At 42.4% G+C, this 12,514-nt stretch overlaps 1 protein-coding gene across 4 annotated transcripts in view; it reads left to right on the forward strand.

The window, feature by feature from the left end:
• Positions 1-12,514, forward strand: part of LOC139583730 (partitioning defective 3 homolog) — a 599,078-nt gene that overhangs the window by 514,303 nt on the left and 72,261 nt on the right. The window lies entirely within an intron of this gene.

Consider the following 12,514-nt stretch of genomic DNA (forward strand, 5'->3'; position numbering starts at 1 on the left):
TTTTTATTCACTGAACAGCAGATTGTTAGAATCAACTGAATTCCATCTGGTTATTGTGACAGACATGAATGCCATTTTGAGCATGCGGGACATATTTAATAAGACTAACTATAATCCACACACAACCAAGGCTCTCCAGCATATACTCTCTGATTACAACCTAATTGATACCTGGCGAGCACATAATCCTAATGAATACACCTTCTACTCAAACAGGCATAAATTATTTTCACTAATCAATTTCATAGTATTATTTCTACCCCTCTATTTTCTTTATTCGAGAAAATAGAAATTTGACATATGAGCTTGTCTGACCCCAATGATTACTATTGTCAACTTCAAACGTCAGCATTAAGTCCATTATTGCTCGAAATGATTGACACAGCCGTTCACAAAGGTTCATTTGGGAGAGATGTGAATACAGCACAAATTTCCCTTTTATTAATAAAAGGTAAAGATGCCACCCAGTGATAAACACAGATGTTAAACTGTTTTTGAAAATGTTGTCATCCTTTCATCTCGAGACTTTCATCTCCACATGGACCAATATATATCCAATCGCTCCCAAACACATTGAATATCATAAATAAATTCAGCTTAATCTCAAGTTACAAAATGAATCTAACCAACTCAGCCCTACTGTCTTTCAATACCCCGATGGAGGACTCCATCTCTAATCCCAATCACTTCCCATTTTAAATATTTGGGAGTATATATATTTCCTTCCTTAGATAAAACCATTGTCAGGAACTTTAACAGAATGCCCAAATCAATTCAGTTCGACCTTGGTAGATAGAATAAGATCTCAGTTGCTTTAACCATCAGAATATCTATTTTTAAAATGAATATATTGCCGCAGCTGAATTTCTGTAGTTCAATGCTTCCCATGTTTCTTCTGGCAGTTGGGATAAAATTGATAGTGCGGTTTCAAATGTATATGACAAGGTAAGCGATCCCGGATAAAATTAACAAACTCACAAAGAGGGAATGACATAGGAGGACTATCCGTACCAAACTTAAAATTGTATTTCCAGGTTTTTCGCCCCATTCTAAATTGGTTTAGACACGATTCTTCCACTCCCTGGTTGAGTATAGAGAGAAATATGGTGTCTCATATTGCCCTGGAAGAGGTGGTCTTCACTGATATTAAATGATGTAAACTACACTTTGGTCCAATTATTGCTCACACAATTTCTATTTGGTACAAACTTGAAAAAAATGTAACAGCGAATCAAAATGGCATGCCCATACTCCAATATTTCACAATAATGCAGCCTTTTGCATCCCCCCAATGGTCCCAATTGTGGAATCCGTACCATATCATGGACATCGCCATGATCGCCATCGCCGAGGCAAACAACACTGAGGCATGCATGAGAGCATCAGCTGTTCCGAACAACTGTGTGGTCACGCTCTCCGTAGCCGACGTGAGTAAGACCTTTAAACAGGTCAACATACACAAGGCTGCGGGGCCAGACGGATTACCAGGACATGTGCTGACCAACTGGCAGGTGTCTTCACTGACATTTTCAACATGTCCCTGATCGAGTCTGTAATACCAACATGTTTCAAGCAGACCACCATAGTCCCTGTGCCCAAGAACACAAAGGCAACCTGCCTAAATGACTACAGACCCGTAGCACTCACGTCCGTAGCCATGAAGTGCTTTGAAAGGTTGGTAATGGCTCACATCAACACCATTATCCCAGAAACCCTAGACCAACCCCAATTTGCATACCGCCCAAACAGATCCACAGATGATGCAATCTCTACACTGCCCTTTCCCACCTGGACAAAAGGAACACTTATGTGAGAATGCTATTCATTGACTACAGCTCAGCGTTCAACACCATGGTACCCTCAAAGCTCATCACTAAGCTAAGGATCCTGGGACTAAACACCTCCTTCTGCAACTGGATCCTGGACTTCCTGACAGGCCGCCCCCAGGTGGTGAGGGTAGGTAGCAACACATCTGCCACGCTGATCCTCAACACTGGAGCTCCCCAGGGGTGCGTGCTCAATCCCCTCCTGTACTCCCTGTTCACCCACGACTGCATGGCCAGGCACGACTCCAACACCATCATTAAGTTTGCAGATGACACAACAGTGGTAGGCCTGATCACAGGCAACGACGAGACAGCCTATAGGGAGGAGGTCAGAGACCTGGCCGGGTGGTGCCAGAATAACAAAATATCCCTCAATGTAATCAAGACTAAGGAGATGATTGTGGACTACAGGAAAAGGAGGACCGAGCACACCCCCATTCTCATCGACAGGGCTGTAGTGGAGCAGGTTGAGAGCTTCAAGTTCCTTGGTGTCCACATCAACAACAAACTAGAATGGTCCAAACACACCAAGACAGTCGTGAAGAGAGCACGACAAAACCTATTCCCCCTCAGGAAACTAAAAAGATTTGGCATGGGTCCTGAGTTCCTCAAAAGGTTCTACAGCTGCAACATCGAGAGCATCCTGACCGGTTGCATCACTGCCTGGTACGGCAATTGCTCGGCCTCTGACCGCAAGGCACTACAGAGGGTAGTGCGTACGGCCCAGTACATCACTTGGGCTAAGCTGCCTGCCATCCAGGATCTTTACACCAGGCGGTGTCAGAGGAAAGCCCTAAAAATTGTCAAAGACCCCAGCCACCCCAGTCATAGACTGTTCTCGCTACTACCAAATGGCAAGCGGGTACCGGAGTGCCAAGTCTAGGACAAAAAGGCTTCTCAACAGTTTTTACCCCAAAGCCATGACTCCTGAACAGGTAATCAAATGGCTACCCGGACTATTTGCATTGCATGCCCCATCCCCCCAACCCCTCTTTTTACGCTGCTGCTACTTTATGTTTATTATATATGCATAGACACTTTAACTATACATTCATGTACATACTACCTCAATTGGGCCGACACATTGGCTAACCGGGCTATCTGCATTGTGTCTCGCCACCCGCCACCCACCACCCGCCAACCCCTCTTTTACGCTACTGCTACTCTCTATTCATCATATATGCATAGTCACTTTAACCATATCTACATGTACATACTACCTCAATCAGCCTGACAAACCGGTGTCGGTCTGTAGCCTCGTTACTTTTATAGCTTCGCTACTGTATATAGCCTGTCTTTTTACTGTTGTTTTATTTCTTTACTTACCTATTGTTCACCTAATACCTTTTTTGCACTATTGGTTAGAGCCTGTAAGTAAGCAGTTCACTGTAAGGTCTACACCTGTTGTATTCGGCGCACGTGACAAATAAACTTTGATTTGATTTGACAGTAATGGTTTGAGAACATTCCAAGATTTCAAAGATCCATACACATTTCTAGGCAACTCCTTGTTTCTATATTTACAATTTAGGTCAGCTATGCTACCTAACTACCAAACCATCCAATTATGGGATTTATGAATAGATTATCTGGGCTCCCGAAAGAACTGATCTCTAAAATATCTAAACAACTTTTGGAAAGCTCATATTTTGAGCTAGCCATTTAAAAAGTATGGCTCACAGATCTGATTGAATCTGAACAACCCTTTAACTCGAACATAATATGGAAAAATATGACATTGGCATCCAGTAATCTTAATAACCATCAATTGTTCACAGACTGTATTTAACACCAAGGAAACATTTCACGGTGAAATTGGCCGCAGCTGTTCACTATGTTCCCTAAATCAGGTAGGCACTTTCTTTCATATGATGTGGGAGTGCTTGAATGTAAATATTCAACCCTTTGCTTCTATTATGTTACTTAATGATGATACCTCCTTGAATCTCTCAATCAATCAGAGACAACTACTGCTGGCTGGCAGCACTGCTGCTAAAAAGATGTTGGCTCACCTCACTGTCTCTCAATTCGCTAGTGGATACAGTTACTATTAGAAGTATCAACAGTGAGAATGAATGGTACTAGTCAAGGAACAATTGAGGCCTGGACAAATATACTTGACTCTGTAAAGAATAATCTCAACTAAAGCCCAACACATACAAATAAACAGTCCATGAATCCCAACACATACAAACAAACTAAATACACTGTGTAAACAAAACATTAAGAACACCTGGGGGGGCACTCATTTGTTTCATGTTTTTTCTTTATACTGAATTTATTTTTACTTAAACTTTAGAATATGATTCAAAATGATCAATACTTTGTGGTTATGTACATTTTGTAACGTTTTTATTTTATTTTGTCTTCTTTTTTTCTTCTTCTTTTGAGTGGCACATGTAGAATGTATAAATAATGTCTTGAAAATATATGGAATTTAAATATTTTACCTGTAATACAAATTTTAAAAATATAAAATTTACTTGGTCACAAAAAAAGATTTGTAGCACACACACAATTATACACGCACACACAGACTGCTTCTCTCCTCCCCGCTAATGACCAGCTCTGTCAGGGCCAACCAGAGAAGAAGAGAAAGAATGGGCCTCCGTGTTGCCCTCTTCTTTTCACCGGAGAGAGGATGATTATTCCAGGCTGCATTGATCCAGCTATTCTCACAGAGGTAATGGATGGCATTGTCCCTACTCAGCTCTGTTAGTACAAATAATGATTAATCAATATGCACTCAAGTCTTAGTTCAGAATATTATTTTAACACATGATTTATTCTCCCGCATGCTCGCTCGCTTTTGGAGTCCGGTGATGATTGTTTGCGACTCGGTCGCTGTCATTGGCTGGACAATCAATTGGACCAATCAACTAAAGACCCTCAATTATAACGACTGATTGGAAATAATAACGGCATTTTGTATCGCTCCAGTCTTCCGTATGTAGGCTTCCTGTGTTGGTGTGACATTAATGATATTGAACACACTACATTAGGCTAGTTGGCCTGTAGATGTTCTATAAAGAGACATGTATTTGCTTGGTCATTGATGGTGAATAATATGCTCTCAGGACAGTGATAGAAAGCATATTTCATTCAGTTACTTCAGCATAGTTGGCTTTTCATGGTAAATTATGCACCTTTGTGTGCTTTGTATAAGTACTAAAGTCAAATCACATCAATTCTAATGTATTTGCCACGTGCTTCGTAAACAACAGGTGTAGACCGTCATTGTAAATCAGAATTTGTTATTAACTGACTTTCCTAGTTAAATACAGGTTAAATGAAATAAATAGACTAACAGTGAAATGCTTACTTATGGGTCCTTTAAAAAAAATACAGAGTTAAAGATCATTTTTAAATCAATTTTTTTTTTGTTGAAATAGTGAGAAATAAATACACAGTGAATAATGAATAATAATGACGAGTATAAATAACATGACTATATACAGGGAGTACCAGTACCGAATCAATGTGCAAGGGTATTAGGTAATTGAGGTAGCTATGTAAATATAGGTAGGGTTAAAGTGACTAGGCAACAGGATAGATAATAGACAGTAGCAGCAGCGGGTAGCCATTTGATTATCAATTTAGTAGTCTTGTTGAGCAGTCTTATGGCTTGGAGGGTAGAAGCTGTTCAGGTTCCTGTTGGTTCCAGACTTGGTGCACAGCAAGCGGTAGCAAAGAAAACAGTCTATGGCTTGGGTGGCTGGAGTCTTTGACAACTTTTTGGCCTTCCTCTGACTGGGCTGTACTCACCACCCTCTGTAACACCTTGCGGTCGGTTGCTTTGTAGTTGCCGTACCAAGCGGTGATGCAGCCAGTCAATATGCTCTCAATGGTGCAGCTGCAGATCTTTTTGAGGATCTGAGGGACAATTGTTTTCAGCTTCCTAAGGGGGAAGATGTGCTGTCGTGTCTTTACAACTTTTTTGGGTGTGTGTCGACCATGTTAATTCATTAGTGATGTGGACACTGAGGAACTCGACGCTCTCGACCCGATCCACTACAGCCCCATCCATGTGGATGGGAGCATACTCGCCCCTCTGTTTCCTGTAGTCCACGATCAGCTCCTTTGTCTTGCTGGCGGTGAGGGTACTTGTCTTTGACCTCCTCCCTATAGGTTGCCTCATCATCGTTGGTGATCAGTCATACCACCGTTGTGTTGCCAGCAAACTTGATGATGGTGTTGGAGTCTTGCGCGGCCACACAGTCCTGGGTGAAGAGGGAGTACAGGAGTTGCCCCTGTGTTGATGGTCAGCGTGGCGGATGTGTTGATGCCTACCCTCACCATCTGGGGCGGCCCTTCGGGAAGTCCAGGATACAGTTGCAGGGGGAGGTGTTAAGTCCCAGGGTCCTGAGCTTGGTGATGAGCTTGGAGGGGACTATGGTGTGGAATGATGAGCCGTAGTCAATGAACAGGATTCTTACATACGGTAGTTATTCATTTTGGCCAGGTGGGTGAGGGTAGTGTGGAGTGCAATAGAGATTACGTCGTCTGTGGATCTGTTGTGGCGGTATGTGAATTGGAGTGGGTCCAGTGTGTCTCGGATGATGGTGTTGATGAAGAGCTTTCCGGAGTCGCCTCTTCACTGTTCATAGCCTTTTTCATGTATTCATTATGGTTCACAGTGAGAACCGAACCGAGGTCCCCGTACCGAACGGTTCTGTACGAATACTTGTATCGTTACACCCCTAGAACACAGCTATCATTTTCTTTCTCAAATGCTCAGAGAATTCGGGGCGGTCTGGCAGTAAAAGTCGCTGGCCACACACACCAATGCACACATTTTAAAGTCAAACTATCACTTAAATAGCAGCCAACCGTTGGCACTATTGATATCCTACGGTGGGTCAGGATTGTTTGAAATTAACTATTAGAAAATAGTTTAATTCCCTTTTCCTTGATGGCAGCCTCCTGAAATCAACATCTACCATTCCAAAATATAGAGAGAAGCCTTCTACAAATTCTCATAACCAACCATGTATAGGTTATTCCTAGTTTTAGCGTGGCGTTTGAATAGTGTTAGTTTAAACAATGCTACACCCTGAACGTTGGCCACCTGTTCTATTGATTTCAGCGTGCTAGCAATGGAAGTGACCCACTTGAATCAAAATGCAACACTTCAAAATGTAGGTAGCTGACCCCAGGCCGACCTCAGCTGGTGAAGGTAGGCAACAACAACTCTGCCACGCTGATCCTGAACATGGTGCCTCTGGAGGCCAAAGAAATTTGGCTTGGCGCCGTCCCCCGAGCCACGGCCTGTTTAACCCCCTACACTCTCTCTTTATGTCCATTTATGTCTCACGTCTTTCTCTCTCTATGTCCATTTATGTCTCACGTCTTTCTCTCTCGTTTTTTCTCTCTCGTTTTTTCTCTGTTTACGTCTTTGACATTTTCTTTCTTCCTTTCTCTCAGTCCTCTCTGTTTTCTCTCCTTTTTTTAGTTTGACATTTAAAAGGTGGAGACAGTACAGGTGCATCAAAGCTGGGACTGAGAGACTGAGAAACAGCTTCTATCCCCAGTCCATCAGACTGTTTAACACTCACCACGAGACGACCTCCGTCCATAACTCTGCCCTCTGCCCAGTATCCTACCCTGCCCATCAGTCACTGTCACTAGCCGGCTACCAGCAGGTACTCTACCCTGCAACTTAGGGACTGCTGCCCTATGCACATAGTCATTGAAGACTGTTCACTTTAATAATTTTTATATATCTACTGCTGTACTCAATTCTGTATCTTTTTTAAAATTTAGATTTGTGTCCTTGTTGACATTTGCTGAATTTATAGGAACTAGGAACATAAGCATTTTGCTGCACCTGCCATAAAACCTGATAAACTATGTATCCGACCAATAAAATGTGATTGTCAACTAATCAGTTATGTGCACAATTTTCCCAGATTCCGTGTGATTTTTGAGCTGTTAGTTTTAACAGTATGTGCAACCTCGTCTCCCCCCCTCTCCTGCAATTGATTTCAATGTGATAATCTATAGGAGTGATTGAAAAAACAATGTTGTTTCTCTTTCTGTTCTGGTATCAAAATGCAACATAACAAAATGTAGCTGACTGTGATCTGCAGGTTATCCTCTATGTAAAAATATATCCAATTTACACGTGGTAATCGATGAGTGATTTATTTCCACTTGACAAAACAACAGGATGTTTGGTGCGTATGCAGTTTATAAAATAAATAAGTAGCACTGAATGACTACTGTTGTTACACATGTACAGTCTGTGCAGATTTGTACATTTCTTTTTTAGGTTTTCAATATACAGTATCACAAACTGATTCTGCTTATTGGTTATTGATTTTGACATTTTAGAACTGTGTTTTGACATTGGGCTATGCCTTGTCAACAAGCGACACGTATCATTTTCAACTTAAGTTTTAGGAATATAAATTGAACTTGCAACATTCATTTCCAATGGTATTGTACTTAATCAGGAAAAAACTGATGAATGAGTCCTAAAACATGGTGTGATTGATTTATTTTGATAATACAGTTGAAGTCGGAAGATTACATACACCTTGGCCAAATACATTTAAACTCAGTTTTTCACAATTCCTGACATTTAATCCTAGTAAAAATTCCCTGTCTTGGGTCAGTTAGGATCATCACTTTATTTTAAGAATGTGAAATGTCAGAATAATAGTAGAGAGAATGATTTATTTTAGCTTATATTTCTTTCCCAGTGGGTCAGAAGTTTACATACACTCAATTCGTATTTGGTAGCATTGCCTTTAAATTGTTTATTTTGGGTCAAATGTTTCGGGTAGCCTTCCACAAGCTTCCCACAATAAGTTGGGTGAATTATGGCCCATTCCTCCTGACAGAGCTGGTGTAACTGAGTCAGGTTTGTGGGCCTCCTTGCTCGCACAAGCTTTTTCAGTTCTGCCCACAAAATGTTCTATAGGGTTGAGGTCAGGGCTTTGTGATGGCCAATCCAATACCTTAACTTTGTTGTCCTTAAGCCATTTTGCCACAACTTTGAAAGTATGCTTGTGGTCATTGTCCATTTGGAAGACCCATTTGCAACCAAGCTTTAACTTCCTGACTGATGTCTTGAGATGTTGCTTCAATATATCCACATAATGTTCCTACCTCATGATGCCATCTATTTTGTGAATTGCACCAGTCCCTCCTGCAGCAAAGCACCCCACAACATGATGCTGCCACCTTCAGTGCTTCACGGTTGAGATGGTGTTCTTCGGCTTGCAAGCCTCCCCCTTTTTCCTCCAAACATAACGATGGTCATTATGGCCAAACAGTTCTATTTTTGTTTAATCAGAGCAGAGGACATTTCTCCAAAAAGTACGATCTTTGTCCCCATGTGCAGTTGCAAACCGTAGTCTGGCTTTTTTATGGCGGTTTTGGAGCAGTGGCTTCTTCCTTGCTGAGCGGCCTTTCAGGTTATGTCAATATAGAACTCGTTTTACTGTGGATATAGATACTTTTGTATAATCCTGTTTCCTCCAGCATCTTCACAAGGTCCTTTGCTGTTGTTCTGGGATTGATTTGCACTTTTTGCACCAAAGTACATTAATCTCTAGGAGACAGAATGCGTCTCCTTCGAGTGGTATGACGGCTGCGTGGTCCCATGGTGTTTATACTTTTGTTTGTACAGATGAACGTGGTACCTTCAGGCATTTGGAAATTGCTCCCAAGGATGAACCAGACTTGTGGGGGTCTACCATTTTTTTCTGATGTCTTGGTTGATTTCTTTTGATTTTCCCATGATGTCAAGCAATGAGGCACTGAGTTTGAAGGTAGGCCATGAAATATATCCACAGGTACACCTCCAATTGACTCAAATTATGTCAATTAGCCTATCAGAAGCTTCTAAAGCCATGACATAATTTTCCAAGGCAGTCAACTTAGTGTATGTGAACTTCTGACCCACTGGAATTGTGATACAATGAATTATAAGTAAAATAATCTGTCTGAAAACAATTGTTGGGAAAATGACTTGTGTCATGCACAAAGTAGATGTCTTAACCGACTTGCCAAAACTATAGTTTGTTAACAAGAAATGAGTGGAGTGGTTGAAAAACGAGTTTTAATGACTCCAACCTAAGTGTATGTACATTTCTGACTTCAACTGTGTACCAGAAATCACGAAACAGGTTAGTCCTGTCTACTTTTACAACTGTGAGAGGCAGTTCCGTCTCCTCAGCTAGGCAGAGAAAATACACTGGATCTGCTCTGACAAAGAACTGCAGTATGAACTGTCTTAAGCCATCAGACCACTGTCTTAACACGACGTGGCACGAAGTTAATATCAAACTCATCCTGCCTGCCCGACCTGTGTCACACACACACAGAGGAACGCACGCGCACACACACACACGTGGGAATAATCTCCTGGCTCTTTGCCTTCCCAAGGCCTTGCGGTGAAATGTCACACAGAGAGAGTGTGTGACATTTGGAGGGAAAAAAGCCCCTCTTGGAGTCAATTTGAATCAAAGTCTGTTGGTTCCACCTGCCTGAACCCTGGCTGTACCGTTCAGACATCCTGTGTCGCTGTCACACCTGTCACAATGGGGTGTGAAAGGTCACTGGATATCAAAGTTTGTGTCCACAATGACACCCTATTCCCTAAATAGTACACTAGCGCCCTGGTCAAAAGTTATGCACTTTGGGGGAATAGGGTGCCATTCGGGATGTTACCAAAGTCCCTTTCCTTTATCCTCTCAGAGCCACAAATCAATACAAAGGGCATATTTAGGAAATACATTTTACCATTAAGTCAGTGGCTATGAAGTCTGAAATAGCTAGTACTGAACTGCTATGTCTAAAATGGCTAGTCCTGAATTGTTGTGTTGGAAATGGCTACTATTGTTAAGTTTGATGCAGTGTAGAGGATCTGCTAGTTCAAAATGTCTGGAATGCTTTGGCTGACTAGCTTGGCACTTTGATCTGAACACTTGATTTAAGTCTTCCTCTCTTGGGTGTGATTGTACAGACACATACAGGAAGGGGAGATGGAAAAAAAAGCCAGCTATATGTCCTCCCTTTCACACGTGTTCCAAGCACTAAGAGGGCTCTCTCTGAATCTAATCTCAAGCTGAAAGGGACCCAGGCTGGAGTTGGTGGGGCTAGTGGGGGCCAGATCTGGGTAAAAATAGTATTCAAACTCCTTTTTTCTACGTGTGTTTAATTGAGCTTTCCTGGCACAACGTAAACAATTGAATAGTCATGTAAGTACAAACCCTGTCCATCTGGCACTCCAGGTATACACTGAGTGTACAAAACATTAGGAACACCTTCCTAATATTGAGTTGCATCCCGTTTTAAACTCAGAACAGACTCAATTCGTCGGGGCATGGACTACAAGGTGTCAAACGTTCCACATGGATGCTGGCCATGTTGACTCCAATGCTTCCCACTGTTGTGTCAAGTTGGCTGGATGTCCTTTGGGTGATGGACCATTCTTGATACACATGAGAAACTGAGCGTGTGAAACCCAGCAGCGTTGCAGTTCTTGACAGACTCAAAGGCACTTCAATCTTTTGTCTTGCCCATTCACCCTCTGAATGGCACACATACGCAATCCATGTCTCAATTGTCTCAAGGCTTAAAAATCCTTCTTTGACCTGTCTCCTCGCCTTCACCTACACTGATTGAAGTGGATTTAACAGGTGACATCAATAAGGGATCATAGCTTTTACCTGGATTCACCTGGTCAGTCTGTCATGGAAAGAGCCAGAGTTCCTAATGTTTTGTGCACTCAGTGTAGGTTCGAGCACATTTTCATAGTATTTGGAAGATTTAAACCCAGGTATGGTGGGGAGCTCTCTCTGTCGAAGGAAGGCAGCGGGGAGGGGGGCCGTGGGGGGTAGAACCTGGAAGTGGGACAGCCAGCTGGCTCGGGTCAGATCAGGACCTGGCCTCTCTTCCTCTATCACACGCACACACACACACACGAACACAGGCTGACTCCAAGGCCTGCCCACGTCCACAGGATTACGCCTTTGTAGATCACACACATCTGGGTTGGCACCAGCCATGCCCGGCAGAGGGAGTTGGGTGCCCCTGAGAAACAGCCAAGCAGGTTTCATCCCACTCTCTTTTGGGCACGGCATGCATATGAACACAGGCACATACACACACACACACCCTGGGACACACACTAAAGCAACTGTGAAGTGAAAGGTCTCATCAGAAGAGAGATAGATGAGTGTGTTTTGGGATTCCCTTTGATAGCTGTGTCCCCCCTACTGAGAAACAAAATCACCCCTCTTTCATCTCTCTCTCTCCTTCCTTCTCTAGCCTCTCTTCTTTTGGTCTTGTGAAACAGCATGGCTAAAAGAAATATGTGGACAGCATTCATGTCCTCACAGGGATGTAATGGGAAGAGAAGGTCAGTGTTCGTCTCTCCCACAGCTATGGTCAGTCTGTCTGGCATAGAGAGACTCAGGGAAAGATCATTCTTGGCACAGAAAGAGAGCGATCAAAAGAACGGTACAGTACAATGCACTTCCATGAGTCACTCAGGAAAATAAAGCAAAAGTGAGGCCAAATTCAGTTAGTTAGAGATTGGATTTGTATTCATGAAAACAGCTACAATTCCCCCAGTGTTGTTTACCGGAGGTCTTTGGGTTGGAAGATAAAAAATATTGGTCAATTCTCTTATTATTTTTTATTTTACCTCATATACCCTCATTTCATGACAATTG

Source organism: Salvelinus alpinus, chromosome 8 (genome assembly GCF_045679555.1).
Source record: "Salvelinus alpinus chromosome 8, SLU_Salpinus.1, whole genome shotgun sequence".
NCBI classification, from domain to species: domain Eukaryota; kingdom Metazoa; phylum Chordata; class Actinopteri; order Salmoniformes; family Salmonidae; genus Salvelinus; species Salvelinus alpinus.